This window comes from Nipponia nippon, unplaced genomic scaffold (assembly GCF_047370975.1).
Source record: "Nipponia nippon isolate SJK-2023a ecotype South Korea unplaced genomic scaffold, ASM4737097v1 scaffold_1, whole genome shotgun sequence".
NCBI classification, from domain to species: domain Eukaryota; kingdom Metazoa; phylum Chordata; class Aves; order Pelecaniformes; family Threskiornithidae; genus Nipponia; species Nipponia nippon.
This window is the reverse complement of record NW_028262290.1, coordinates 4,228,333-4,244,425: the sequence shown is the minus strand read 5'-3', so window position 1 is coordinate 4,244,425 and position 16,093 is coordinate 4,228,333. Positions and strand designations below refer to the sequence as shown.

At 49.3% G+C, this 16,093-nt stretch overlaps 1 protein-coding gene across 1 annotated transcript in view; it reads right to left on the bottom strand.

Annotated features, from left to right (window-relative positions):
- The window catches only part of PTP4A3 (protein tyrosine phosphatase 4A3), a 47,923-nt gene extending 46,233 nt beyond the window's left edge, over positions 1–1,690 (bottom strand). Inside the window, exon 1 of the mRNA XM_087740610.1 lies at positions 1,555–1,690. The gene's annotated coding sequence lies outside the window, so the exon portion shown is untranslated. The remainder of the gene's footprint in view (positions 1–1,554) is intronic.
- Between the last annotated feature and the right edge of the window lie 14,403 nt (positions 1,691–16,093).

Below are 16,093 nucleotides of genomic sequence, written 5' to 3'. Positions count from 1 at the left end.
CCCCCAGCTTTAAATCCATCTGCAGCATTTTCAACATACGCTATTAGCAACAACATGACCAAAAAATTATCAATCGTTATAACAGTGGAATTTAAATCCAGCTCACAACAGGGTAGGGAGATTCATGATATTTTGTATACAAACAAGTCACCAGCCCCATTTATCCATGCTACTCTTTTTCCACTGCTATTGATAAATACACGACTTCGTTAAAGTTCTGTTTTCTTTCTGATCCTCCTTTAGTGAGAAGGATGCACGTAAAACCAACCCAGCAGCCCCAGACGCTCAGTTGCCCCTTTACGTTTCAGCTCCTTTGAGCAGAAAGATGAAGTCGTAACCGAATTAACTGGAAATTGGCAGCAGCGCAAACTTGCCAGATTCCAGCTAATTGCCTGGATTAGTAACTCCAGTCGCATGCAAAATCCACCTTACCTACGGCAGAGAAAGGCATTGCATGGGGTGTCCTGCTATGCGACCCGCCTGCTCGTGCCGTGGGGCCCACCAGCTTCCCAAATCCCCCAAGCCACGGCCAGGCCAGTGAAAGTTTCATTAGCGTAACTGAAAAATGCTCAAATATGGCCCAGGAGAGGCCGTCACTGCTGCAACTGCTGATACAGCGAGCGCAGCCCCATACGCTTGACGCTGTTTTCTTGCAAAGAGGTGGGAAACATCCATTGGGATGGCAAGACCGGACTGAACGGAATATGAACTTCCCCCCTGGGCCCCTTGCAACACTGAGCCCTGCGTCCGGCCTCGTGAGGGTGGTGAGGCCCCTTGGAGCCTGAAAGCGCTCATGCCTGCTGATTTGCACACTGCATCATCGCACCCAGGGCGCAGCGCAGTGGGCTGCGTGCCTGTCAGGCAGCTCCGCTGCTCGGAGCTGTCCTGGTGATGTGCAGCGCCGTGCACAGAGCCCTGATGCGGTGGGGGACTGCAGAGCGCAGCACCGCACACGGCCTCCCCACCGGGGCTATTGCATGGTTCAGCACCGTGCATGACCCCCGCTCTGCGCTGCTACCGGCGTGGCCGCACTCTGCAACGCCTCGGTCGAGCTCCAATGCAGCGTGCGAGGCTGTGCGTGACCTCTCCCTGCAGCTACCGGGGTTATTGCACCGTGCACCCCACGCAAGGGTTCCCCCATGCTCTACCGGGGTTATTGCACCGTGCACCCCACGCACGGGTTCCCCCCATGCTCCACCGGGGTTACTGCACCCTACACGGCCCCCCCGTGAAACCACCGGGGTTACTGCACCCTGCGGCACCGCGCCCGGCTCCCACCCCCGCCGGGCCGGCAGCGTGCAGCGCCGTGCGCGGCCTCCCCCGCACGCCGCGATCGCCCCGCGCCCGGCCTCCCCCCGCTCCCCGCCGCCATCGCAGCCCTCCCCCGCCTCCATCGCCCCACGCCCGGCCTCCCCCGGCTCCGCGGACGGAACCACACGGGCCCCCGCCGCCCGCATTGTTGCGCGGGCGGCCCCACGTGCCGCCGCCGCCGCCTACCCCGCCACGCCACGCCGCGCCACGCCGCGCCGCGCCGCGCCCGTCCCGCACACTGACCTGCTCGCCGGCTCCGGCCGTGCCGCCCCGCTCCGCGCCGCCCGCCCAGCCCCGTTCACCGCCCCGGACCCGCACATGCAGCCACCGCCGCCGCCGCCGCCGGACCGCGCGCGCGCGCGCTCCCCCTGCCCGCCCCGGCCCCGCCCCCGCCGGGCCCCGCCCCCGCGGCTCTGGCAGTGCGCGGCCGCGGCGTCACGTGGCAGCGGGGAGCCAATGGGAAAGGGAAGAAGAGACGGCGGGGCTGGTGAAGGGGCGGGGCTAGGGAAGGGGTGGGGGGGTACGGGGAGGGGCTGTGCGGTGGGCGTGGTGAGGGAGTGGGCGTGTCCACGCGGTGTGGGCGGGGCCAAGGGAGGGGGCGCGGTGAGGCGCGGGGCGTGAGGTGAGTGCGGAGGGGGACGAGGTGAGGGGGGGCAGGAGGAGGAGGAGGGGGAGAAGAGGAGAGAGGAGGAAGAAGAAGAGGAGGAGAGACCTTACTGCTCTCTACAACTGCCTGAAAGGAGGCTGTAGCGAGGTGGGGGTCGGTCTCTTCTCCCCAGTAACAAGCGATAGGACGAGAGGAAACGGCCTCAAGCTGCGCCAGGGGAGGTTTAGGTTGGATATTAGGAAAAACTTCTTCACTGCAAGGGCTGTCAGGCCCTGGCACAGGCTGCCCAGGGAAGTGGTTGAGTCCCCATCCCTGGAGGTATTTAAAAGGCATGTAGATGTGGTGCTTAGGGACATGGTTTAGTGGTGGTCTTGATGATCTTAAGGGTCTTTTCCAAGCTTAATGATTCTATGATTCTGTGCTTCTAAGAAGAGGAAGAAGAAGACGGCGACAAGGAGGAAGATGAGGAAGACAGAGAGGAAGGCGAGGAGGGAGGCCTGGTGGCAGGGGCAGGCAGCACAGGCCTGGCGTGGGGGTGCACCCCCTTCCCCCCAGGCAGCACAGGCCGGGCACAGGCCCGTGGGGGCCCCCGCCGGCCAGGCCGGCTGCGGGAAGGAGGCCGCTCATTCCCGAAGCGCTATAAAGGATATATCTAACATCTTGCCGTTAGCAGTGCTGGATATGTGCGAGGCGCAGCGGTGTCGCCCAGCGGGTCGCCGCCCCAGGGATTGGCGCGATTCAGGAGCTGCCATCGCTCAGCCTTTCGGCCAAGGGCCTTGCCTCAGGTTGTCAACCCTTGTGGCTATAACTCCCTGTCTGCACCTGTGGTGTCGTGTAAAGACATACCACAAATTCAAAGGAATGGGAACAGAACACCTGACTTCAGCGCAAGTTGCCTCTTTTAATTTATTTCTGATTTATTGAGGACTCTTTTAGCAGAAGTCACCACGGAGGCAACCAAGGACTTCTCAAACATTAAACGAATAGTAGGATAGGGCTTTTAGAGGTGACAAACAGGCATGGAGGGATGAGGGGATTCCTCAGGAGTCATACACAAGTACATGAAGATGAAGGGACAGCAGCTGAATAGCGGGAAATCCTCAGATATGCTTTCATTTCAGGGATGTTTTTTCCTCTTCCCTGAAAGGCACTAAAATGGTGACCTCTAAACCAGAACCGCCTGACAGTGCTTTATGTTTCTGAGAACATGCTTTGTTAAAAGGGCCAGGAGGCCTCCTCTTTGGTTAAGGGCTGACCTGTCAAGATCTACAAGTCCTCCACCACAACTTGAGAGAGGCTGATTTGGCATACTGAGTGTTTCCAACAGAAAAAAAGAATAGAAAAAAAGGAAAGAAAAAGTTCAGAATTTCTTAATTCATCATACAGAAAGAATTAGTAAAGGAAACCAGTCAGTTTTACCAAGGTTTCTTAATGCAGTGAATCTTATGAAACTGCAGTGTATGTCTATAAATATATAAAATGGATCCTTTGCTAAAATTTTTGACTCTGTTGACCAATTTCAAAGGATATTAGACACATTCAGTTTCTGCAAGTTTGAAAACAGGCAGCTGGATAAAAGGGATATCCATTGGCAGGCCTAGCTCTCCCCTTCCCCTTCTTCTTTCGAGGGGGAGGCATAGCATAAGCTTAACCTTGATTAGGCATCATCGAATTCACACTTTGCAAGACATCTGCTGAAAACAGAAAGAAAACTGCTACTTTCCTTGCTATTGACCTTTAACATTTTGCTGTTTGACTCCCTGCTACTTTTTCTAGGTGAGAAAATTATCTGTTATTCACATCAACATTTTTAATGAAATACTCAGAGCGTGACTTTTGGTGGTGCTAGAATCAGTCTGGCAAAGCTTAGCGAAAGCTCTGGAGGACAGAAGTCCTCCTGCTATTGCTGGTGATGGTAGGACTGACTGAGAAACCCGCCTGTGAATGCTTTCTTTAAAAGCAAAAAATTGAAAACTGAAACAAACAAACAAAAAATCCAGCACAAAGAAAAACAACTTTGCAGCTGCTCTAGTTGGTTGGGTATTTTTGGTCAAATCCTTTCTTGTTAAAACAGCATGACCCTTTTTCCTTCCATGGGGATTCCCAGACATGATGAGGAACTGTATTTGGCTCTGAGGGAATACGTTTGTTTTTCTGTATCCTTTACTGTTTGTGAATATGATAGACCCGCCTTTCTTTCAGATGCAGCAAATGCCAGTAATCTGTTTTTATTTAGTTGAGAACCTGAGAGTGGTGGTTGGCAAGCTGTTCTTTGCTTACCATTTGAAATGTCACATGGCAAATTCTAGCGCTTGAGCACAATCTCAGCTTGACAGCTCTGGCAAAAGAAAAAGGGGCAACAGCGTGAGCCTCCACCACATTGCCTCAGAAGTGCCGTCAAACCCAGCTTGACCCCTCTTGCATGGGTGAGGCTGAAGGCTTGCTGTGCCTGAGAGCGTAGCTTCTTGGCCGAGGGTGTAAATTCATACCAGTTTTCCTGCTGCTCTTTGGTAGGGCAACTTTTGTCCATTGTAAGCTGGTGGGAAAATGGAGGCATTAAAAACTGATATGCAACACAACTGAGTAACATCTTCAGGTCTCCTGGCAAGCTTGAATTCATCTTCAGTCAAGCCCTACCTCACTTCTCTGTATTTTACAGAAACGGGCAGAGAGAAATGTTTCCACAATCAGGTCACTGCTTTAAGAGGATCAAATAGGCTTCACGTTAGCTGTAATTTCCTGAATTTGAATGGATTTTCAGCACAAATATCGACAATCTCCTGTGCATGTTGGCATCCTTAAGCATGTTGTTCAGCATAATGCAACGATAAGCAGTGTGGAAGGATTGTAACCTCTGTGCAGGTACTAACCCAGAGCGCTGTATTTGCCTTAGTGTTAGTGGAAAGCCTGGCCATGTTTTAATGCGTGCTTGTCAAAGGGCTTGTATTACAGCTAGGACACTTTGCTGGATCAAGCCCACGCAGCCTCCATGTTTGCAGAGAGGATGGAAGTGCGATCCATACACCTGCTTTGTCTGAGTTTCTGTAATCTTTTTTTCCATGGTCCTTCCCTACCCCTTGGGTCATTTCCATTTCAGCCAAATGCAGCTTTCTTCAAGCCAGGAAACGATTTACACTGAACTGATGGAAAAAATTACTCTCCTTTTTGCCACCTGCAGACAACACTTCTCATGGCTGCTGTGTTAGAGAGGGAAGCAGCAGAAAAGTGATAATTCTGGGTTGGAAAAGTTGCAGGAGGAACCGGTCCTCCAAGGTAGGAAGTGAAACATGAATTCTTGATATGTCAGTTAATGTTCCAGCACTGATGCTTCCTTCCCATCCACTAACAGTTTAAATTGAACAAGTCCTCCACTGAGTTTCTCAGCCACCGGAGCTTGTGTCTTGAATCTCTACACCAGATACTTCTGCTCCTTTGGTGAAGCAGTTATCACATCATGTTCCTCTGGGATTTCAACATCTGGATGAGGTTTCCAGTCACCACTCCTGACACAGACATCACGTTCACCTGCGCTACAAGCAACCTGGGTTTCTCCAGCTTGCAGAGGCCCCAGAAGCTGCTGTGCAGTGACTAGTGGATGCTTTTTCTTTCTGGGAGAGATAAGAAAGTAAAGCAAAAGTTCTGATTCAGGTTTTATTATTTTTTTAAGTTAGCTTTTCCTCCAAGAGAGGCTCCTCAAAACGGAGCACTTACCTTTTCAGGAAGAGTCATTTAATAGCTGGACCAGCACTTGGAATTCACTTGAAGGCACTGACTAATTCAGCACATGAACGAAACTGAAGTTCACTCATACGTGGTAACGCCTTTCTTTTTCCCACACTCATCAAAACCTTGTTTGCCTACTTCACAGATTCCCCAGGTATTAATAACCAATGAAGATTTCAGAACAGAAAGAGCTGGGCCCAGAGACTAAGAGGCTGCATTTGCATGTAAGAGAGATGGGGGAGGCTATAAAGGAATCACTAGTGAGTGCTGCAGATAGCCTGGCTTCTTGCAGCTGCCCTCCTACACAGCTGAAACTCAGTCCTGCTTTCTCAGGCACATGGCATAGTCCAGGGCTTTCGTTTGGGCTGAGAACGTGGTTAAATCCTTGCAGGCACCACAACATGGAATGGCATTTTAACCACATCAGGGAAGGCAGGATGGGTCTTCTAGGGCAGGGCTTCTTTACGTGCGGTCCCTGCACTACTGGTGGTCCCCAGCATGCCTGAAGGTGGTCTGCAAAATGATTAAAAAACTGAAAACCATACACATTGCATTCCCACGCCTGCAAGCCAGCAATCAGAAAGATGAAGTAACAGTAACAGATAAACATTTTGACTTTTAGGTCCTGGTGACAGTTCTTTCAGTGATGCTATGGTCCTCAGGTTTTGTCCTTTTTTATGAAAGAAAGTGAATTGTTCATTCAGTTTAAAGAGGTTGGTGCGGGGCAGCTGGTTGCCCCACTTCATCTGGCACTGGAAGCCTGGGCTGGTACATGCTGCGAGAACCCTGCTCGCTGCCAGAAGTTACCTGCAGCCAACCCCACATACCTATTCAAAGAGCCTATGTTTTCCTCATTAAAGGACATACTTGCATAATCTTCCTTGTATGATAAGGAGCAGTGCCTACTTTCTATCTCACACCCAGGCCTCCAGACTTAGCCAGCCCTAAGGAAAGGACTATTCTGCGTAACCAGCTCTACCTGGGAGCGTAGACACATCCTAAGGACATGATACTATCGGTGTGGGGGGGACAGGGTGTGCCCCAGACATCCAGTGAAGACGAGCACTGCGACTGACAGGCTGGTGTGGAGACAGCAATTGGAAAACGGTGAGAAACACGGAACTCAGAAATGTCTGTGTGCCTCAGAGGAGTTTCCTCCTTGGTCCCGTGAGAAAAAAAAAAAAACAAAAAAGAGTGCTTCATTTCTTTTCTTTGGGATGACTTTGCTGTTTGCCCTGGAAAGGATTTTCGAAAGGTGCTGCTGAAGGTCAGTTGCGGAAAGGGAGCTTGCCCACCTTCATCTTAACCTTGATAACGGAGCGTCTGGATTACCAGATGAACCTCAAATAACTTGACCTGGCACCATTCAAAGCCAGCAGAGCCCTGAAGGTGTACATGGGGTAGATCTCTGGCCCCAGCTGTGACTGGTTCTCCTACGAGATCCATAGGATCTCACTTGGCTAGGCATACATTCATCCCTGTGTGGATGTTCTTGGTATAGATGAAAGCATCTTGCTGGGGTTTAGCTTAGACCACTTTGGTGAAACCTAGAACTCTGGTAAAAAACCAAGCACCTGGAGCAGGATCTGGTCTTTCCAAGGAGGTTTGGTTGTGAAAGAAACTCGTGGTTCCTGGGATGGCGGAGGGAAGGGATGAATGAATCAGTTTGCAGTTGGGAGTGCGGGAGGTAACAGGGCTGTTTTACCCTTGCAGAAGTGCTTCTGGCGATCCACCACAGGTCTGCACTGTTCCAGGAGACAACAGTGACTGGTCTTTAAGCTTAAACTGGAGAGGTTCCTACTTTCAGTCCTCATGGGCCCTGGTTTAATACCGGTGGTGGCAGCAGGGTGAGCAAGCCTTCTGCTAGTTTTCTTTCCATTTCACGGAAAGTGGAGGCAGGCAAAGGTTAAGTGACTTTCCCAAGGTCATGTAGGAAATCGGTAGGGCAGGATGCTGGTCATTAGGACATCCTTTCTCCAATATATAACAAGAGGTGGACCAGAGGTGCAGAGAAAGAACGGGACTTGCCCAAGGTTGCGGGATCATCCCACCTCCTGAGGCACTTGCCCTGGCAGCAAGATTATCACATACTTCCCCTGTCTCCACTGCAAGAGGTGAATGGGAAGGGGTGTGTGGGGGAAACAAGCCGGTTGCTATTAATTCAGTTGAGCTTGACTGGACATGCACAAGCAATCTGGAGAAGGAAATAGTTCTAGTTCTGTCTGGTTCAGCAGAAACTCCGCCCACTAAAGCTTTCCGGCAGGAAATCAAGTTACAAACATTACATGATCTGAGCAAATTCTCATACACTGATCCTACCCTGGGGACAGGACACTTTTGTGAGCTGCTTATTGAGGCTGTAGTTTTAGATACCTTAACCCTTTCTGGAGTGTCACTCTGAGGGCATCACAGCTTCTTGTGCTGGCCAGGCTGTAGAGATCACAAGCGAGAAGAAAATGGATTTACAACTGTTGGGATCATTCTTCATCAATAAAGAAGTCCTGAAAGCTGTCTTTATGTAGAAGAAAGAAGGGGAGGGCTGGGGAGTTTTTCTTCTACTTGTTTTTCCTACTGAAAAATTGAGGTCTGTCGACAATATGTTTCCTGGAACGCCCTAAAGATGACCAAAAAACGTGTGGTTTCTGGCACCAGCCTGACCGTGCAAGTGAAACCTCTCAATGGAGAAAGGAACCAAATTGTACTTGGACTGTTTCAGACCCATTGTTTTTTATTAGCAGAAATGCCTGAAAAACAATAGGAGAAAAGCTGCCATTGTAAAAATTCAGACACCTACTGCCTCAGCTAAGGGTTAAGATAAATTGTAATCTGCATGTTTAAATGATATAATGAACCTTAAGAAAATAAACCTTGACGCTTGCTAATAGCCCTGAGATTTAAAACGAAAAAGCATAGAGAGGAAGGGAGCTTTTCTTTTCACAGAATAGGAAGCAAAAAGGACCACAGCTCATATTTTTCTCTTTATCCAATTACCAGTAATATAGACGAATGTCTGGCACTGAGAAAAGAGGAAACGTGGAAGCTGCCTGCAGTGATAGCAAGGCTGTTTTTCACATGATGGCTGTTTCTGGTGACTTGCAGCCCCTCAGCTTGCTGCTGGAGAGTGGGAAGGTGGGGATGGCCCCTGCTAGCAGTGCTTCCCGCCAGAGCACGCAGTGTGCCGTGTCTCAGGTTTCCTTTTTGTTCGTCTAAGAAGCAGAGCATCTCCTGATGAAGGTCACAGCTTTGATCCTCACGGCTTGCTCTTGTGTTTATGGATGGCCATTATTAGTAACACAGGCTAGTGCATGCGCTACTCCGTGACTGCCCTTGTCTGACTGCAAGGGAGCAAGAGAAGGGTAACAAAAGAAAGTATAAATAGAGTCTTTTTAAAAGCCTGTTAAATAGAAATAGACTTTTAGGGAGGAGAGAGAAAGAATCAGGCATGTTACCATAGTAACTGCCGATGGTTTATTTAAGAAGGGCAAAGAAACAAACACCACAAAAAGGCGAAGTCAAGAGGAGTTGAAGATTGCTGAAGGAATCTGTCGGGATACAGACACCAAGGGGCCAGGTAAGAGCAGTGAGCTTCTACCAAAGCTGTGCTGAAAAAATTCATCCCACTTTACCTCTTGGAAAGTGGTCTGGAAAATGTTACTATGAAATGTGCATTTCCAGTTAGGGAAACTGCATTTCCATTTTTTTTTTGGGGGGGGGTGGGGGGGGGTGGAGGGTGGGGAAATGAATGAGAACAAATACCAGATTGGTGAAATCATCAGGAGCGAAGGGCCACATTACCTCTACCCAACCTGAACCCAGTAGTGCAAAGCCCAACTCATGCTTTTGGTTGTCTTGATGTTAGAGGAATAGTGGAGGACATTCTCTTGTGTTGATGTTGGAGGCATGTTTTTTTATTATTATTTCTGCAGATCCAGAACCAAATTCAGTCATGACATAGGTACATCTGAGAAGTAGGCACTATTGTGATTTTGATTCCGCTCCTCCATCTGTATGAAAGATTTTGAAGACTTTGCTTCTCTGAGTAGCTCTTGCATTTCTGTCTCGAAAGTCAGGTCGTTGCAGCAGGCAGAAGCGTTCAGGCTTCCTCACTTGTTCCTCCAAGCTCCCACTCCTTAAAGGAAAAGCAAAGTAAGCTTTAAGCATAGGATCAAGGACATTTTGGGCTGAAAGAGATCATCTGCAGCAGAAGTAAGTGGCAAAGCCATGCAGTTTGCAAGGCAATTTTGCAGGATTCCTGGAAATGTCCAGAGATCAATTGGTCAAAGAGCTCAGGGCTCGTGTCCTCTTTGTGTGTGTTGTAAGTACAGGGCAAGAAGCAGGGCTGCAAACTCCAGCTCAGAGCGACCTGACCTTGCAGAGGGCCAAGAGCAGAGATGTCTGAGGGCTGGCTGGAGCAGGTCTGACTGGCTTTAGTGGTTGGACATGGTGCTGCGCAAGCATGGCTGCACTGCTGTGGCCCCAGGAGTAAAAGCTGCTCCCGATCTGGGCAGAGCTTGCCTGTGTCTGAGTCAGCCACACAGCTAGGAAGCTCTGGCTCCGTTTCTGACCTTTCCACAGTATAATGCTGTGGGATCTTGGGTCGCTCCACTCCTCTGGATCTGCTTTTCCCACCTGTAGAGGCAAGGGCTGCGTTTCCCCTTTTGTGCCCTACCTTGGAGGTGTGTAGTCTGTAAACTCTCTGGGGGTGGGAATATCCTCCTGCTTGCTAGTACAACTCTAATCAAAGTGGGAACGTGATCAAGAGAGGGCTTTCAGGAGCTCCCACAATGTCAGCTATTAAAAATTGGACCTGAATGTCCTTTTCGGTGTGCATCAGCAACATGGGAATCATCTTTATTGTTCCTTTTCCCCCCACAGGAAAGCTCTCACCGGGTCAGGAGCAAATACCAAAGACTGAAAATGCTGGCAGCTGTGGTGGACAACCGTGCTGTCTGCCTTCCCTTATCCCATCTGCTATCTGGCTTTCTCCTCAAATGTTTTTGCTCAGATTATGTATTAAGTAGGTAAAACGGCTGATGGTAATGATTTGCATTCATTCTCCCGGTGCCCAGGAGGCTGCATCCTGCCTGAAGACTGCCTAGTGCTAAATGCTGCACATTCACAGGACAGAAAGATGCTTTCTGCCCCAAAGAGCTCTTAATGTGAGAAAAGAAACAGCAGATGCAAAAGCAGGTGTGATGGTACCCGGAAACACTGCAACGGGACTGTTCCACTCTCGGCCTTAAAAGCTCAAAGACCAGAAGCAACTCGAAAGTCCCCGCGGTTGGGGTGTCTTTTGCTGTTTTGTTTTTAATCGTTTAGTTTCTAAATCAGTGTAAGGATTTCCCAGTTCCTGACTCATAATTTTGAAAACCTCAGGGCTGGTACTACTGGAAGAGTTCAAACAGCAGAGAAGCCACAAAGAGAGAACAAGTTTCCCTGTGAGGAGAGCTAAGAATTGCAAAAAATGTTAGTTTCTTCTAAAAACTGCACCAGCAACTTTATCAGGGAAAGGGAAACAGTTGCAAAAGCCTCCTGCCTCTCTGCAGCAGAGGGACGACACCATGGACTTTCCCATCCTATTTGGCTTCATGATACAATGTAAGGCAATACTGTGTATTCACACAACAGGGCAGGAGACTTTCCATTGGATTTCTGTCATGAGACTCCTTCCTTGCACCGAGAGGGAGGCAGATCTTTTTAAAACTCTGGAGTATGGGCCGAAAGCCCCTGTTTCTCCTTAGAGTAATCCAAAAGATAGTCCTCTATTTCCTTCTCCAACACCTCGCTGCTCAATGAGGGCATTGCAGCAGCAGTGCCATGGCTCCTCCACATTACTGATCCCCTGGATGAAATTTGATGCACAGCTTGAAAGGCAGATGCCTCTGGGAGCCCATTAACACAGACATGTTTGCGGGGAGATGGAAATGATTTCATCCAAAAAGGGCCCTAAGTTACCTAACTCAGGCCAATTTTTGTGCAAAACCAAACCTACGGGTGGCATATTTATTTTTAGCTTTTGAGCTAAATTCTCTTCATTCTCTCCCCCAGAGCAAGAGGCGAATCAGGACCCGACTTCTCCACTTTCTACATTTCCCTGACCCTATGGAGAGTTATCCCATATGCCCACCCATGCATGAGAAATTCAGGGTGAGCATTTTCGGAAGGTTTCACACAGCCTTTGATGTCTCCTAGCCTGGGAAATTGGTCCCCCTCCTGCTTCCCAGCTTGGAAGGTCTCACTGTGGTATCTGCAAGAGATAACGCTCCTTTTCGCTGTCTGCACTCTGGGCCAGTCTGCCTGTTTGCCTCTCTGCTGCGGGACTGCGAAAGGGATATTTCCCTCCAGATATTGCAGAAGGGTCCTTTCTGAGAGACTGGCCCGCCTGCAGAGCTGGGCAGCCCGCGCCGCTCCTCTCCTCTCTTCTCACAGAGATTGAGTTATGCCAGGCTTTGACCTAAGTGAAACTGCTGACGGTCACAGGGATTTGACTAATCTCCTTAGGTCGCTGTGAAATTTGTGATTCCTTTTAGGGAATAGAATTTTTTTATGATTTTTTTTTTTCCCTTTGGGCTAACTTGCAATGTAAAAATAAACTGAAGCCCACGGTGGGAGATTAATTTCCTCCCGAACTCAGGAAGGGCAGTCAGTCAACACAAGATCCTCCTGGCCCATCCCAGGAGGACGCTGCTCCTGGATTCATTCCGGGAGACAGCTGCTGTCCGACCTTGCCATAAGACTTCCTTCCCCAGTGGTCTCCTCCTGGCCCTGCTGCAGCCCCATGGGGTCTGAGTGCAGCCCGTGGGCACTGCCCAAGACGTTTCCTTCCCTCCTGGCTCTGCTCTGCCTCAGAGCCCTCTGCTAGCAATACTTCTGAGGGTGGGGAGCTGAAATGATAAAGTCCTAATTTCTAGTCATATTTGACCCATCTCCTAATGAAGGGAGAAACCCCATCTCCCCAGGTATCCAACCTCCAGGGGCTGATGAGTAATTTTGCCTTCATCTTCATGGCTCAGAGAGCCTCTCTGCAGCCTGGCCCTGTAGCCTCCTCCCAGGATAATTGTGTCCTTTCCGTGCAGAAAGCCGCACTCCTATGGTTCTCCCCATTGCTCCTGCTGCCAGCATGCTCCTGTCTTCTCCAGAACATGGGAGGATTTGCACCATGCCTGTGATACATCTCCTAGTTAACCAGCATTAGCCCAGCTTTCCTGGCTCTCCGATCCTTCCTGACCCAAATTATGCTTAAGACATATTCATTATACTTTATAAACTCCTCAAACATCCTGAAAATAGTTGCAGTTTGGCATTGTGCTCTTGCACCTGAAACACTGCAGAAACACTAGACCCACCTTCCATGTGGAGGTTTGTACGTGGGTCTTGGTGGCAATGAAACCTCTTCAGACCCCTTCGTGCATATGGTTGCTGCACAATGCTAGTATTAGTCAAATAAAGAACTGGTTGCTCACACAAATGCCAGAGCCTGGCTCATTTTTGCTGTGCTCCAGGGGTTCTTGTTTCTAGACATTCCCATGAATTAAGCTGAGCAAGCTGGCAGGGGAGAAACGGTCTCTGAATGTTGGCATGAAAAGCGCCACCACAAATTTAGCTGTCATTGTCCTCCGGCTTTAAAAGTTTTAAGCCCTTCAATTAGGGAGAAATGACAATACGCAGAGTGGGATTCCTTTGCCCTTATTTTGGCAAGTAAAATTGAGATGTCTGACTTCAGATGAACTAGTCACCGTCGGCTCCCTTTATTGACGATGCAGAGAAATAGGAAGAACCAGAGTGTGATTCAATCTACAATAGTACCTGAGAGAGGTCAAATGAATCACAGACTGTAAAAGAAGCTGAAGCTGTGTGGCCAGACAAAAGATTCTACGTTTTAGATGTCTAAATTTAAGTAAGATTAATTCCACTCCTGCGACTCAGGTGGTCGATCGCAAAATGCGATGACAAGCTGACCACGCTGAGTAATGCAGCTCTGATTTCATGACTTATCTTCACCCTGCCTCTTTTTCCTGCCTGTGTAAAGGTGCAGCACTGTCCTGTTGATTCAGTTCTTATCCCTCAGTGGCAGGACTATGCAAGGTAGCATCTAGCTGGCCACTAAGCACGTGCTTGTCTTCTGGGGGAGCAATCATGTGGTCTTACCTTGTGCTTCCAGGTTGCTGTATTTTCTCTCCTCCAGGATAAGGCATCTTTGAATTAATAAAAGTGCTAATCGATCAAGAAGCAGGCAAAGTCTAAAGAGCTCAAGACTGCGATGCCAAGAGGTCAAGAACAGGCTGAGGGCTCATGCTGGCTGGGGAAGCTGGGGAAGAGGGTCTGAGAGAAGGGCAAGGAGAGGAACGCAGTGGTGATGAGCCTGTGAACATGAGTCATTTCAAAGATGGAAAGCACCTAGCACAAGGTATCATGAAAAAACCCTAGAATCATGGAAAATGGGGCTGAAAGGTGGACTTGGAGACATCAAGTAATCTACCCCAGCACAGGAGGTCATGTCCAGGTTTCTAATGCCAGTCAATGAAAGAGAGAGGTGATTTTGCTAGAAGGGTGTAGAGACGCTCCTGCTTGTTTCCTGATGCCTTGGGTCTGTGTCCAGCGGTTCACATGGTTTATTGTGCAATGAGCAGCGTTGCCTCGCTGTGAGCTGCAATGCTGGGGATTTTGTTCTCACAGTGCATTACTAGAAGTTCTTTCAAAGTTTTCCCTAGAATTCCCTGGCTAGGTTATCCCTAGAAGTCACCAGCTGGGAAGCAGGATTAACAAGCAGTCGAGTCCTCCTCCTCTGAACCTCAAGGGCATGTCATTGACGCCACACTGCTTTAGGACCCTGCTTCCTCAGTGGGAATCTGTTTCTTATTCCCTGTGATATGTGGCAATCCTCTGCATTTGAGATCTGAAATAGATGTGCCAGGCTGTGACAGGGAAAACTGCCTTGGGCAGGGCAGATTGGAGAGAGCTGGCAGGGACCAGAGTCACAGGATGGCTCATGGGTGCATCTCTACCTCTCTTGCTTCTTCTGACAGGGGGAGGAGGACGCAGCTCAGGGCTGTGCTTCTCTCTCTGAGCTAAGGACATGGAGAAGCTATGCACATGCCTCTGGGGATGCAGTTCCAGCTGTGCAGTTAACATTAGTTAACATCAAGCTGGCACATGATGGTGCTTGCTGTAGAGAAGAGGACAACAGAACCTGGCTAGGTGATGGTAGTAGTAGGTAGCACTGTCCAGGAAGGGAAGATGGCTTTGCGACAGGTACTAACTCTGACTGACGGGCTCAAATTCAGATATAACCTGCTCAGTGAGTAGCCTCTGGTAAGATGGAGATCCCTTGGTGCTGAGCAGTATGCAGATGCAGCCAGGTTTTCAGATGGGATTGGAAGTGGCCTCTTGAATCACCGAGTCCTCTCCTGGCTAGTGCTGGCAATGTCTGCAGGTCCTTGAGGTGCACCTGAACTTCTTTGCCCATGGTCTGGGCCAGCTCCTGCCTAGAAGTCATATAGCCAAGTAAGTGTGGTTGTTTGCCTTAAGTGCTCAGTGCTGAGAGAGAGGGCCTGCTGGGCTAGGAGGCTGCTACCCCCATCTCCTATTTTGAGGTCCTTAAAAAACACAAAAGGCTTGCTTCTTTCACAAAACCTAAGAGACCTTGAGTACGTTAAATCATAGTAGCTATTAGTACAGCAATAATTAAATAACAGTGAATGCTCCAGAGGGATGTGCTCAGTAGCTCCATGACCTTGCTGCTAGAAATTGTCTCCTCCTTTCTGGTCATAACCCTGGTGTTGCTCCAATTAACCTTCGAACTACTGAATAGATCCTCATAATCCCAAAGAGATTTCCATGCCAATCTGGTGGAGACTTATGGGAAGGATCAGTGCCTTAAATTGCAAGCTGGTTGGGATGGGAAAAACTGCTTTGCATTTCCTCATTCTTTGTAGCTTTGAGATATTGAATGGTTGGTCTAAACATATGTTAGGTGGTCTGTTAGCCTGTGGTGATGCCTGAACTTCATCCTGAAATACACATGGGGTGAGAGGAGTATTATGCATCCCTACATGCCATACCTGCTCACGTGGGCACACCTTGTTTTGTCAGTGGGTGCTGAAAACAAGTAGCAGTGAAGAAATTTGGATCTTGGAGGAATGGGTCAACCTCCCCTGAAGTACTGATGGTTTGTGGTACTCCACAAACTATTAGTTTAACTTCAGTCACCTGACATGCGCTCTGTTCTCGGGGTGCTGCGATGCTGAGTGCATCAAGAAGTCAAGCCCTTTTGCCACGTCTTGTGGTAGGCAGCAAAAGCACCAAGGCTCTCTGGATGTTTGGGCTCTGTGTCCGAGTGCTCTCCTGCGGGCTAGGTGATGTGTCTTTAAAAGGCATCAAGATCATGGTCCAAATGTTCTTGTCTCACACTGGTAAAATTTGAGTGGCCACTGCTGGGATTGCTTTGCTGTC